Here is a 14,687-nt window from a genome sequence, read left to right on the forward strand (position 1 = left end):
GTAAACATGAACAATGTATACATTATATACATATGTGTATATAGTTACTATAATACATGTGTACATATGGATCAATTATATATATACACATGTGTGTATATTAATGTACATATGTGTGTATATATGCACATATGCAAATATATTTTTACATATATACATATGTATAAATGTGTTAATTATATACATATATGTGTATACAGATACATTTATGTGTATGTGTATATAGACACATATGTACTATATATACGTATGTGTATATATACACATAATGTATATATGTATATGTGTGTGTATATATACATATATAGGAAGGAGATGTGTATAATATATATTTGCTCACAATTCTTCCAATTGAATAATTTGTATAGATTAATCTATCTTCAAGTTCGCTGATTCTTTTTAAATTTCAATGTTGGTAACTACATGAAAATAATGTACATATATATTTTTAAAAATTCAAATGTATTTTTCATTTCCAGAATTCCCATTTTATTCTTTATAGTTTCCGTTTTTTTACTAAGATTTATTACTTGTTTATGCACCATAAGCATCTTTTTTATTATTCTTGAGCATGATTACAATAGCTGCTTTAAAATCATCATCTGCGTATTTTATCACCTGTCATTTCAGGGTTGATCTTTGTTTCTTGTCTCTTATATATGAGTCATATTTTCCTCTTTTTCATATATCTAACAATTTGGATAATTTCAAATCGTATCTTAGGCCTCGTGAACAACATATTTTAGAGATTCTGTTATGTTCTTCTCAACACTATTAATTTTGTTTTTCTTTTTCTTTGCTTTGCTTTCTCAAGCAGTCAGTTAACTCGACTGAACTCAACCTCTAGTTCTCTACTACACAGGGCAATTGTTGAAATATATGTTTTAACCTTAGCTGGAATGCTAAAAATCTGCCCCATACATGTGTAGTTCAAAAATCAGTGAGAGCTTTGGGCAGACGCTGTATGCATAATTCGTAGCCTTTTCTTTCTAGCTGTCTCATTTATGCAATATTCACCACACGTTCCAGATGTTGTCATTGCCTAGAACCCTGTCCTCTAGTTTTTAAAACCAGAAAGATTTCAAGTTTCTCTTCAAGTTCTAGGTACCCCTCATACCCGGATAGAGGCTACCCTCAGTCCAAGAATTATCGAAAGAAGGGCTTCTTTTCTAAGGTTAGAGCTTCCTCTCGTTTCTGCCTAATGTTATCACTCCTCTGTGTCTGTAATTGGTTTCCATTTTACGTTTTAAGAGTGTACAGAGTTATCTAAGGGATGATAAACCCACTAGGAGCTATTCCACCACTACCAGATGTGAACATTTTTCTCAGTGTAGTTTTAATTTGCATTCTTTTCATATTAGAGGAAAAATACACTACAACATACCTTTTTTTAAGTTTAATGGTAAACATTTATTCTTCTGTGAACTATTTGTTCATATATTGCCCATTTTTGTATCTTGTGGGTAACTGTCTCTGTCATTTTTAAAGTTATTTATACATTAATGAGTCATTCCTTAATCTATAAATCTTATATTTTTATTTTTACTTCATTCAGGATTGTTAGCCACAGTTAGGCTTTTAATAATTATACATTAAATGAATAAATACATCACTAGATACATTGATCCAACACATGGTGTAGATATTATGTTAATGGAGATATCTTTAAATTCATGAGGAGATATCTATAACTTCATAGGGAACTTAGCAGACCTTTAAAGTTAACAGACATGTTTAATCTTTAAGGTAACGTTTAAAGCACTTTGTTATTAAGCTGAAATTCTGAATTTCCAGCTAAATTTTACAGCATTACTGTATCCTGAACTTGATGATATGGTGGTAAATTTAAATTGAGACTTTGACTTTCTGCCTGGCTATGCGTATACTGTTTAATATTTTTTGTATGTATTTGCACTTCACTTTCTGATTTCTTAGAGTGAGGGTCTTAGAGGGAAAATAATTTAATTAATGTGCATAATAACAAGCCCATAATATAAAATATACACTTAGCAATATATAATTCATCAGTTGAGGCTTTGTCCTTTCTTCTAGACTTGTTTTCATAATTATGCTTTCATCATTTCTAATGAGCTGTCAATTACCTATGCAAATTAAGTGCAGCAGACATTAAAAGGTGTTTATATTAGTATCATAATAACGGTGCTATGATTTTATGAGATGGCTGTGATTCATGCAAGCTTTCAACAAAGGGCCTATACCTGAGGCTGCTATTTATTTTTGTCAATGATGTATATCTGCTTTCAAGAAAAATTTATAAATAGAATTGTAAACCTTTAATGGAAATTTAGAATCTTTCCAATTTTGTATTTTATAAGGCCACACAACTGTTGCCACAATTAGGCTGCTAAACACCCCAAAATGTGGCATTTTGGTTACTAGTCATAAGCTGAGTATGGAATATTTTCCCCTATCCATTTATATTATGTCAACATCTACTACTATAAACTTCCTTGACTCCAGCTTTGCTACTTCTTTTCAATCTATGGTCCTTCATGCTCTCCCTAAGTAGGACTGCCCCGAGGCAGCTAGCCTATAACTTAGATGACTGTTAACTTACGCTAGACCTGCTAAGGGTTCACCTAACTCAGCCAGTTTTTGTATTTTTTAGGTAAAGAAATAGAATTTATCTTGTGAATGGAGTACTTTGAGATCAAACAGCTGATGTGAACCCTGATTCCATCTGTCTTACCTTGTAATTCAGGATATGTACATGGTATAGAATTGTGACTTGGTTTGATTAGATTTCATTACAAAAGGTATACCATGGCTTCTATACTCCTTCACATCCTCAAGGAGCTTAGAATAGGACTTACAAAATACGACTCAGAGAAAAATAAGTGCCATAAAATATAGAATGTCTATATTGCTTAAAACAGTGTTTTATATCTATTTGATAATGGAAATAGTAAATGTATTTTTTCCAAATATAACCCCAAACTGGAGAAGTGTGTACATTTGACTTTTGGTGAAGCAAAAACAGAAAATTTTAGTGCTATGTTAAAAAGTATCACATGACTTATGAAAATTAGCTGTTTTGTACATGCTATACAGAAAAGATGACAGTTTATAGTTGGAGGTAAGGAGTTTAGTGCAATGTCTAGCCAGAACAAAAAACAACTTGAATTTGTATAAAGAGGCACTGCCAAGGCAGTAAAAATTTCTGTTGAAGGACCACAGCAACATAATGGATGGAGTTAACCATCAAATAGTGTGTGCATGACTGTCCATGAGAACGTTATAGATACAGAGAGGAACTTTTACCTTTGGGTAGTAATTTTATTTTAAATACTGATAATATGATTCCTGTAATCACTTCAGAAGTAGTGCCAAAAATTACAGTATCTTCACGTGTGCCACAAACAACCTTCTGGGATCCATTAGTATGAGATGCTATGTAGGCTTGCTTCTTAGTGAAACAGGTATAAAAAAATCCACATGTGGATTGAGTGAGGGAGCCTCATTCTCCCCACAGTCACAAGCGAGTGAGCAGGAGACCATGCATAGATGGCATGGAATGGAACTGCCAACATTAACACCAACATCAACCAAGTATAGATGAGAAAAGCTCCAGTTTAGGTGAATGAAAGCTAAAGGCTATAACATCAGTGCAGATGACGTAGGGTCTTTGATACGATGTCCTATCTTACCTAACTTAATTGGGAGTTAATTCCGATAGTAATGAAAATCCTCACTGATGTAGAACAGACGAGTCGGTTAACAAGATAGAAATTTTAGAATCATCCCATTTATAGTGTTAGAAAACATTTATTATTAATAGTCAAAAAGGGAAGCCTTGATGGTAATTTCAATGGTCTTTATGCCAGAACAAACGGACCAATGGGAAATCATTAAAGTACTATTTAGGAAGATGCATAAACAATATAAGCAAACAAGCTCCTATGTACATGTTAAGAAAATAAAGAGGCAATGACAAACCCTAAGTTTCTTGCCTGTTTTTCCGGTTAGATATTAACCATGGAAATTATAAATTCAATATTTTAGGGATATTTTATGTATGCAGTGCCTAACTGTGGCTCAGTGTGAGGTAACGTTGGTTAAAAAAGACATGCATTTGCTTTGGTATACACTGATTTTATAATGTCTGAAATATATAATCTACTTGTCTAGCACAGTGGTGGGTTTGTAAATTTGATGTGAATGTGGGGCTAAATATAGAAATCTGGGAGTTTTGCTAACAGTAAAATAGTAACTACTACATTTCCCAGACTTGCATAGAGAGAAACTGGGCAAAAAGTGCTTGCCTACTAAGATTAAAATTTATGAAATCTTTAAAACCTACTCACTATAGACAAGTTTCAATGAACTATTTCTTCTTTCATTTTTAGGAGTCTAAATGTAAAGAAAACATTCCCCATAAGTAACCTTTCATAGGACATGAAAAAACAACCATAATTTATGATTCACAGAAATGTTCACTTTCTTAGTGTGATGTTAATGGATTTTTTGCCTGAGAAATAGAGAGTGCGAATGATGAATCATGAAAACCCGCAATTTACTGAGGATAGGTATATTTCCTTCCAACCATTGTCCTGTAAATGATATACTTGTTTTATAAATAGTGACCTAATTGTCAAATAAAGACAGCAGGAGACATAGGCAAGGTGATTAGGCCATGATGTAATCAAGACAATAAGACACATCAAAAGCATTTCAAATGAATGAATCAATTTGATAATTAGACACCTCGGCTACTAAACAGTAAAGTCAAAGAAACCCATGGAAAAGGAATCCCTTCAACAAAACAATTGAGTGTTTTTGTGAATTATAATAACCTATGTGTAATCTACTTCTCTGAACAAAGGCAATAATTTATTCTTGTTCATGAAAGCGGCATTGAAACAAACAAACAAAAAAAACGTAGCTTTGCTTAAGAAAGGTGATTGAGATTAGAGTTGGAGAATAAAGAAGAAAGCAAAACATTAAATCATTGGTTTCCATCTGTTTGTGCAAAGGAGGAAAGGGAGGCATGGATCTTGTGCCCAAGTGAAAGATGGCCCAGGATGGTTAAGAGAAGGTATGTCCAAAGGAACAACAGAGTATTGGAAGGTGCAATACTAGATTTTTAAGATTTTAATTCAAACGAAATTGCTACTTCTCAAAAATCTCAGTTAAGGATCAAATGATGGCTAAATTCATCCTCATCAGGTAAAGCACATTTTGATGGAACTGCAGCTCCAGCTCAAGGAAAAAGCACGATACCAAAGCCCTAGACCTAGTTCATTATGATTTGGGCTATGACCATGGAAACAACACAAATGTGCATATTGTTGTGTTTTCTCTTTTTTATCTCTTTTGTCTGTTCTCCTTATTTGTTTTTGATAAATATAAGCCGAGAGAATTCTTCCTCACATGATTGTCATTGAATCCACTTGATCATCACTTTATAAAGTTTCTAGAAAAGGCAAAGAATATATAAGTCACTTTCTGAATTAAAAGAATAATAGAATAGCCTTAAAAGACACTAAAACTACTAGCTGGGGGCGAATGCTGTTTATAAAATTTACTAAGGGAATTGGTGTGGGAACTGATAAGTGATATACAGAGGAAAAGCTGAGACAGGCTACAGTTATAGTGAAAGACCATTTTAAAGAGGTATTTTGCTGATAAGAGGCAGAGACAGAATCAACAGACCAGGCAAGTGAAAGGGGAAGTGGGTTACTATAATCTGGAAACGTGAAGAAACTTTTTATTTGCTAGCTGATTCATCTTATACCACTTCTGAAAATGTTTAGTTTCCAGAAATACTGCTAAGGGATCAAGCTAAATACTAGTGCATGTATTAACAAATTGATGTATGCATTCATACAAGGTTCTGAAAACTAATCAATAAAAATATGTTGAGTGTGCGTGTGTGGGGTGTGTGTGTATACACATGCACACTATTGCTACCCCAGGAAGCTTACTCCGTATTGAGAGTAAAACATGGAAACGGATGACTTGGTGTAATAAATGCTTACCACAAAGGTATGTGATGATTGTGAATACACCAGGTAGCAGGGAACAGGGGAAAGTGTCTCAAATAGTCTGAGTAGAGAGCAGAGCAGTCCTAGGGAATGTGTGTGTTTGGGGTGGGAGGTGGCAGGGAGAGAAACATGTAGTGTATCCACACATCGAACATGCCACAATTTATAAGGATAATGCCAATTTTGAATCTATGGAAGAGAAAAAAAAGGAAAGTGGAAAGCTATTCAAAGATGGACTGAACTGCATTTGGGAGGGTTGTGGGCATTGTGAGAAAATGAGGTGGACAGAGAACTGGGTGGAGAAAATTGGTGGGGTATGTAATCTTTTTGCTTTGTTTCTCTATTTTTTTTAAGTTTTAACCTAGCTATATTTTATGTGATGTGATGCCTTTCAGCTATCAAATTTATATGAGAGAAAAATAATAGTAAAGATTCCAAAAACATACAGTACGTGATATATTCCAGCACTGTGGAACATTTCTTGAATCTATTAACTTATTTTAATTATCGCTCCTCCACAAGATCACTCTACTCTTATTAGGTCCATTTTATAAATATGTCATCGCATGATTAGAATTATTTGTCCTGTCTTTATTGGCTCGATTGGTATAATGTTACTGAACCTAAGAAAAAGATTAAGAGAAACCCAGAAAGCCCCCTACATCCTACACAATAACTAATTTATCCTTGGGAATCAGGGTCAAATGACCCTAGTTCAGATAACCCATTTTCCTCAGTAACACAAAAATGCAAGTGGTCGGGGGTATTTTCAGCTTCTGTCTGACAGACTTCCAACCAATCAAACTCAAGGTTGTGAAGAAGGTGAACAAAAATTGTATAAGATAGTTATTATTTGTAATAGTGAAAGAGACCACCCATACATCTCTCCCTAGCAAACAGAGTCATGTATTTTGACTAAGGAAAATGGCAAGATATACTCAGCTGTTATGTGTAGCTGTTCTAAGTCCTGTAAAACAGCCTCCCAAGTTCTCTGGTGGTGTTTCTCTTAGGTGATAACTACTAAACGTCACTAGGGCATTTCATTATCCTAACAAACCAGCTGTTTCTGGTGATGATGCAGGTGATAAGATCAGTTAATCCCACGGGCATCGGTGCATTTTCAAACTTTGCTTGCTGCAACATTACCGTTATTCTCGTGTAAAAAGCAATGTCGAGTGGAACAACATCAATGTGAACAAGACATACACTGAGTAGCAATGATGGCAGGGGATGTGGGGGCAGGAAAGGCAAATCTATATTTATTCCTGTGAGACAAATCACTGTCCTTAATAGAAGGGGACCAGTGCAATCAGCCTGCTCCCAGATGGCCGGTTAATACACTCATGGTGCATTATCAGGGTTCAGATTTAGCCTCTGCTTTTGGCAGCTCGGGCACTCATTAGCAGTCACGTTGTTGAGTCTATGTATAGCACTCTTCTCTGTCTGTACTCAGCACACAGGCCCATATAGCAAATGCCGGAGTGCCAGAGGAAAGACCAGCATTTATAGAATGTGTCATTTTTCCACCTGCTTATTAAATAAAATCCAGGCAGTTGAGCTGTTGAATTTCAGTTAAGCCTTTTTCAAGGCTTTTATATAGGCATGGGTATTATGCTTACTGTATCTATTCCGAGAGGTGCATAATTATGGCTCTGGGTCCTAACGTCTTATCATCAATAATCTCATCCTATTCTTTATAAGCTTTTGATCTCCTAAAACAACTTTCATAACATGCAAAGTAGAAAATCTGGCACTCTATCAGAAAATCAGACACTGAGAAGACTTTTTATTTTTGCATTCCCTCTGAGTGTGATGTACAGCAGATTGTGTTTTCCAAACGTGCAGGTACATATTCTTATACAGTCCATCTTCATCACTTATGGATTCCATATTTGATAATTTATCCACTTGCCAAAATGTATTTGTAACATCAAAATTAATAATCTCTGTGTTTTCCTTGTTATTGGCAAAAAGTTTGAGTTGCCCAACACACACATTACCAGTGGGGGGTGAAATGAGGCATTGCATTGCTTTCTTGTTTCTACTCTCAGGCTGTAAACAAGTGTCCTTTTTGATATCTTCACAGTGCTATGTTTCTCTTTTTTAATTTTTGTGCTTTCTGTTGGTGATTTTGCTCTAAATTTAAAATGATCCCCAAGTGCAGGTCTGACGCATCATCTAGTGTCCCTAAGCACAAGGCAGTTGTTATGTGCCTTATAGGGCAAAAACACATTTATTGAAATAAGCTTCTTTTAGGCATGAATTATAGAGCTGTTGTCTGTGAGTTTAATGTTAGTGAATCAACAATATGTACTAAACATGGTGTCTTTAAACAGAAGCACATTTAAAACAAGGTTGTGTATTGATTCTTTGATAGAAATGTATGACTTGAGGCTCCCACTATTCTAATTCATTAATATCTGTTTCCCTCTTTGAAAATTGAATATGCCAAGGTCTGATCTTACATAATTACTTCCCTGTATGGATGAAACACTACTGTGTATACTCAGCTTTATTATGTTTATTTTGATTTTACTGAAGACCTTACACTGCATTTCTATCCAACACATAACATAAAGTACCCTTAGAATCTACTGGATCATGAGGACTATATGTCAGGGAAGCTTGTTTCAAATAATTAACCTGTGTTATAGCCCACAAAACTGTCAGATTTGTGTATAATTCTATGTAAAACAGTATAGTGGCTACTGAAAACATTATAAATAGAATTAATCTGTGATCAGTAATTCTACTTTTGAGTATATACTCAAAAGAGTAAAAAACAGGATCTCAAGGAGATATTTATGCACCTGCCTTCATAGCAGCATTATTTGCAATGGCCAAAATGTGAAAGAAACTCAAGTGACCATCTACAGAAAAATGGACAAACACAATGTAATATAGCCATATGATGGGATGTTATTCAGCTTTGAAAGGAAGGAAATTCTGACACATGCTACAACATAGATGAATACTGAGACCATTAAGCTGAGTGAAATAAACCAGCCACAAAAAGACAAATACCATAGTATTTCACTTATATGAAGTACCTTGGTCAAATTCATAGAAAAAGAAAGTAGAATGATGCTTCCCAGAGGCTGGAAAAAGGAAGAGATAGGTGGTGATTGTTAATGGGTGTAAAGTTTCAGTTCTGGAAAATGAAAGGAGTCCTGGAGATTTGCTGCACAGCAATATAAATGCATTTAACACTACTGAATTGCACACTTAAAAGAGTTAAGATAGTAGATTTTATTTATGTATATTTTGACACAAGTATTTTGAAAAATGATTAGTGGTTGCCAGGGTTTTGGGCAGGAAAAGATGGATAAACAGCTGAAGCACAAGAGATTTTTAGGGCAACAAAACTTCTGCATGACACTGCAATGATGGATACATGATTTATACATTTATCAAAACCCATAGAACATTCTAATACAGAGTGAACCCTAAAATAAACAGTGGACTTTAGTTAATAATAGTCCATTCATATTGGCCAATCCATTGCCATGATTGTATCACATTAATACAAGATGTTAATTACAGAGAAGATTATGTTGGAGAAAAAGAAGTATAATAAAACTTTTCTGCTAAATATTTATGAAATCTTAAACCTCTCTAGTAAATAAAGTCTATTAACTTAAATCAATTGTCAGACTTAGGAGATTTTCTATAAAGGGAGCAGAGCAGCACACACATGTGGTATATCTACCTCCCAAACCCAAATTTCCAAACAAGAATTATACTTTATTTATTTATTTTTTTACTATGACAAACGGTGCAGGGTACAGCAAAATGCCATTTACTTTAGAAGCTGTATCCAAACCTGTTTCAGACAATTAACCCCCTAGAAACTTTATTGATGTATAACTGCCACTGAAATTTCTCTGGCATAATAGCTCCAATGTAAGCATTTAAGGTTTTGTATGTCTTTCTCATATAATCCAATGAGCACAACACCATTTATGTTATGTAACCAACAGTATGATATACTGGAAGAAATTAATATGACTAAATTTTTACAGACTATCTAAATGAAAAGTAATTAAAGTTGATATAGTCCTAAAATAACAGAGTGAAGAAATATCACTGTTCTTCCCTGGTAAAGTGGATGATTTCCAAGTGAGTATATTAATTGAGAATGAGAAACAGAATACTGGATAAGTCAATTGGTAGCTTTTTTTTTTTTTTTTTTTTTTTTTTTTTTTTTTTTGCCAGGAGCTGTTGATTTGCTTTCATAAAGAGTTTAAATCTGGAACACATCCTGTGATAGGTGCTAACAGGTGATAAACTTTACATTTTTAAGCATGTAATTCACAGTCATGCAAAAAATCAATGTTGACTTTTACTCAATCTGTTAAGGAATCAAAATGGAGATCCTGTCAGTTGCTAAATAGTTCTATTCCAACAGCACATTGAGAAACTAGGGAAATAACCACAGAACGGACCTACTATGGACCCACTGTGTTACCCACTCAGGCCAAGTGTCCATTATTGCCTGACTTCCATAAGCTCTCACCCTGACCACAAAGGCATTTTGGGTTCTGATGGGTTGGTGTTAACTCAGATCCCAAGAAGGTCTGGGTACACCTCTTTCTCCAAAACACTTAAGTCCTCACTTACTGTAGTTGATAGATTACTGGAAACTGTGACTTTAAGTAAAATGAGGCATAATTAAACCAGTTTTATCATAGGCTAGTTGATACGAACAAGTGTCAACTTCCTGTGGCATATTTCTGGTCACAAAAACATCATGAAATTTCTAAATAAAGACCCCAAATGCTTCAAATACTGAACATTGAAATGAATGTGAGCTATACATATATTGAAGATAGATTAACAAAAGCAGGTAAGATAATTATTTACTCAATTTTTGGTGAATCAGTGAGTGGTGACAGTTGCAGTGGTAGTGGGTTAAATCAATGGATAAACGTTTGCAAATCAACTATTGTAAGGAGCACCTCCTGGCACCATGCATTTCAACATCAATCAATCAACAAATGTGGTGAGCTTGCTGAATGCTTTCCTACTGCATCGTTTATTGTCGTGCATTTATGCAACTATTGTGGGCTTTGCAAATGTTTAGTTTGCAATCATTTGTATTCAATCAATCATCATTCTCCAATCTGTTTATTCCAGTCCAGGGTCAAAGGTGGCTAGAGCCTATTCCAGTAGCTCAAGGCAGGCACCAAACATAGAATGATGTCATTTCATCACAGGGTTCACTTACACCAACACCCACACTCACTCAGACTGGGACAACGTAGACACGCCAATTCACAGAACGTGCACAGCTTTGGGATGTGGGAGAAAACCGTGGTACATGGAGAAAACCCACACAGACATGGGGAGAATATAAAACCCAACAAATGCAAAGTATACACCTGATAGAATAAACATTGTAATCGATCTAATTCTGAAAATGAGGCAAACCACAGGGGGCTTTATTTTTTATAGAGGTATTTAGTTTATATATTACCTGGTAAATTCTCTGCCACCTTTGACATCACCTCACTGAGCATAAAATTGCTAGAAAGGTGAGAAGGAATTAAGCACTGCGAGTAATATCCTCTGTAATGTCTGATAGAGAAAGGTTAAGGAAATTTTATTTGCTATAAAGAGATAGAAATAAATTAGTTGAAGACACCATGGAAAATCAGGGAGGCAGAAACAGATAGTGATAAGATCCAGGAAAGAAATATGAGATTTTTTAAAATAGACATTTTAATTCATAGAATAATAAATGTGAGAAGAATTTTAAAGGAGAGAGCTAATGCAAAAAAGCATCAAGATTTTTTAACTTAAGTTAGAAAGGGTTGGATGAGTTTATAAGACAATTCAGTTGTTATGAGTTTTTACTATTTATTTATATACTTTAATGGGAAGGAAATAAATAAACTGAAACAAACTTAGGACCTAGAAATCTGTTTTAACATTCTGAGAAGACAGAAAGTAGAGAAAAAAAAGAGTTTGAAATAGAGTTTTCTGAAATCTTTTCTATAATCTGACTCTCTTACTAGTCATAATGATTATTGAAACATTTATATCAAGTCCTGTTCATCTTGTGTTTCTCTTTTTAAGAAAAAGTGGGTTCTTGTTAGCTATTAATATATTATTATATTAATTGAATACAGGCCTTATATATTAGTAATAGACAGAAAGATCATCTTTAGTGCTGGGAAGAAAACATGAATGGCAGAGCAAAAGTCAATTTTCTGTGCTATAGTCTGATGAGCAGAGCTAGTGCTACATGAAGTTGAAGTCATATCACCTAGGCTTTAGACCTGCAGGCACACAGTTTCAGAGGTAAACCCAAGAATGAAGAGGAAGGGCAGGTGAGGGTCATGACTGATCAATCACATATGCCTTGAAATGGGAATGTGGACTTGGGAAGGGTCTGGTGGTAGCAGTGGTGGGACATCACACCTGGATGCCTAGGGGAATTTGCACTTGACTCCACTAAGTACACTATCCCAGTTTTATGGATCTAAGTTATCCATATCAGTTAGGAGAAATTTTGATGCAAGCCAAAGCATACCTCAAACTGGCTTAAACAATATAAATTAGTTACTGGATTTATTGGTTTATTTACTGTACATTCCAGAATTGGAGGTGGCTTTGGTTTGAGACAGACTCAGAAGGTCAAAAATTCACTTAAGCGTATGATTACTTCCTCTTCCTACTGCCTCCCATGGAGTCATCTTTATCCCAGTGTTGGCTCTCCACTGTGGACCCAGATAATTGGCAAGAGAGGATGAAGGCTTGCTGCTGGAGCTTATCCCAGCCACTCACCTCCTGCTCACTGGGGAAGATGCCTCTAAGGAATATTTGTGACACGCAGAAGAATGGAGAGTGGGATCCTTGTAGGAAACCACAGACATCTGCTCACCCCGAAACTCTGAGGCTATTGTCTGAACTCAAAGGCAACATTTTTTAAAGTCACAATTAGAGAGTTTTTAGAACAGAGGTCACCTGCTTTTGGACTGCACCTAATCCTTCATAATTTTTTTAAAACATTTGTATAATTATTTACAAATAAAATTACTCATCAACTCCCCTTCTTTCCCCTACTCCCAACTATAAGCCAAGTTCAACATTTTATTCTCCTTTCTTTCCTCAATACAAGCATAGACAGTGCTTAGGAATGGGCATCATGTATGTACCATCGGACAAGTGCTACCCTGAGCCTTAATACCTGTTAGTGTTTTCATTGTCTTAAAAGTATAAGATAGAGTCTGTGACTGATTCCATCGTGCAGATAAGAAAAGTGGCACAATATGCAGCTGAATACTGGCAGAACTAAGATACAAACCCTGGCAACTGGCTACAAATTCTTTGGTTTTAAAACTTTTAAAACATTTTCTTGAAAAAAAAGTAATAAATTGATTATTTCATAATTACATCAATGAATGAGTGAATCAACAAATGAATGAACAATAAAAAAACAAAAAATGTCTCTGTCTGCATATTCTATACCTATGTGTGTTCTCCTTACAGACAGTGTGCCAAAAACAGGTTAGATTTTTAAGAAATATGATTTCAAGCTCAAACAGTGTCCTTAATTCTCTATGGAATTTTAGGGAATGTTTAAACTACCCAGTGTCACTGTCAATAAAACCACTAAATGTGCACTGCACTGAAATTCTGTCCTTTCTACTTCAGAGGACATTTTTGTGGATACAAGAAGATGATACATTGTAAGTACATTGGAAACTGTAAAGCACCATACAAGTAAATATGAAGTATACACCTGTAACACTTTTCATGTAGTAAAGTTGTCTCCCTATGATGACAAAAATGTTGATGAATAGTACCAGAAATATATAGTCTAGAGGCCTGCCATAATCATTACAGTTTAGAATTTTAGAGCTGAAGGCCCTTTTGAGATCATTTATTTTGAGCTCTCATTTTTCATATTGAGATTGACTCAGGGTCATTTTGTCTATGGGGCACAGGATCCTCAGTATGAAACAGTCCCTTTGTCCTACCAATCATTATCATGAGTGGATAATTTCAAAACCTGTTCAAATCCTCAGGTATCTTAATGTCATTGCATCAAAAGGTTAGAATGTCTGACTGCCATCACAGGCTCCTCACATTACCCTGAGCAAATAATTATTTGTATTCAATAAGTACTCAATAAGCATTTATTCATTGAGTAAATTGTAATTTCTTAGCGATGAGGCAGCAGACTATATCCCTTCATCAGAATAAATTAAAAGTAGCTGCTTCTGGGAAGTATCTAGCCCAGACAAAGTGCAGGCTCCCTCACATGTCCTCATTACCTTCTAGCTGGATGAACTTGGCCCATTCTCTTGTCTCAAGTTACAAAGGACTCATCTTCCACGTGGTTCAAGTAAATATGGTAGTGTTTTAGGGAGATGTGGAAATAAATAATAAGAATGTAAGGGAATGGCAGCCGAATTTGTTAGCCACACCACAATACTGCTGCATAACCAAACACCCCAAACTCAGCAGAAAGCGCTTAGTACCATGCACAACGTTCTGCAACCCATTCAGGGCAATTATACACCTGGCTGCTGGACTGTGATACCAGGTGAAATGTCTCTGATACGGTTTGGCTGTGTCCCCATCCAAAATCTCATCTTGAATTGTAATCCCCATGGTCCCCATGTGTCAAGGGCAGGACCAGGTGGAGGTAATTGGATCATAGGGGCTGTTTCT

At 35.2% G+C, this 14,687-nt stretch overlaps 2 long non-coding RNA genes across 6 annotated transcripts in view; one reads left to right on the forward strand and one right to left on the reverse strand.

Moving 5' to 3' along the window:
• LOC105488264 (uncharacterized) overlaps positions 1–14,687 on the reverse strand; it is a 266,981-nt gene that overhangs the window by 156,706 nt on the left and 95,588 nt on the right. The gene's annotated exons all lie outside the window — the stretch shown is intronic.
• The window catches only part of LOC105488263 (uncharacterized), a 33,057-nt gene that overhangs the window by 5,667 nt on the left and 12,703 nt on the right, over positions 1–14,687 (forward strand). The window lies entirely within an intron of this gene.

This window comes from Macaca nemestrina, chromosome 8 (assembly GCF_043159975.1).
Source record: "Macaca nemestrina isolate mMacNem1 chromosome 8, mMacNem.hap1, whole genome shotgun sequence".
In the NCBI taxonomy this organism is placed as follows: Eukaryota; Metazoa; Chordata; class Mammalia; order Primates; family Cercopithecidae; genus Macaca; species Macaca nemestrina.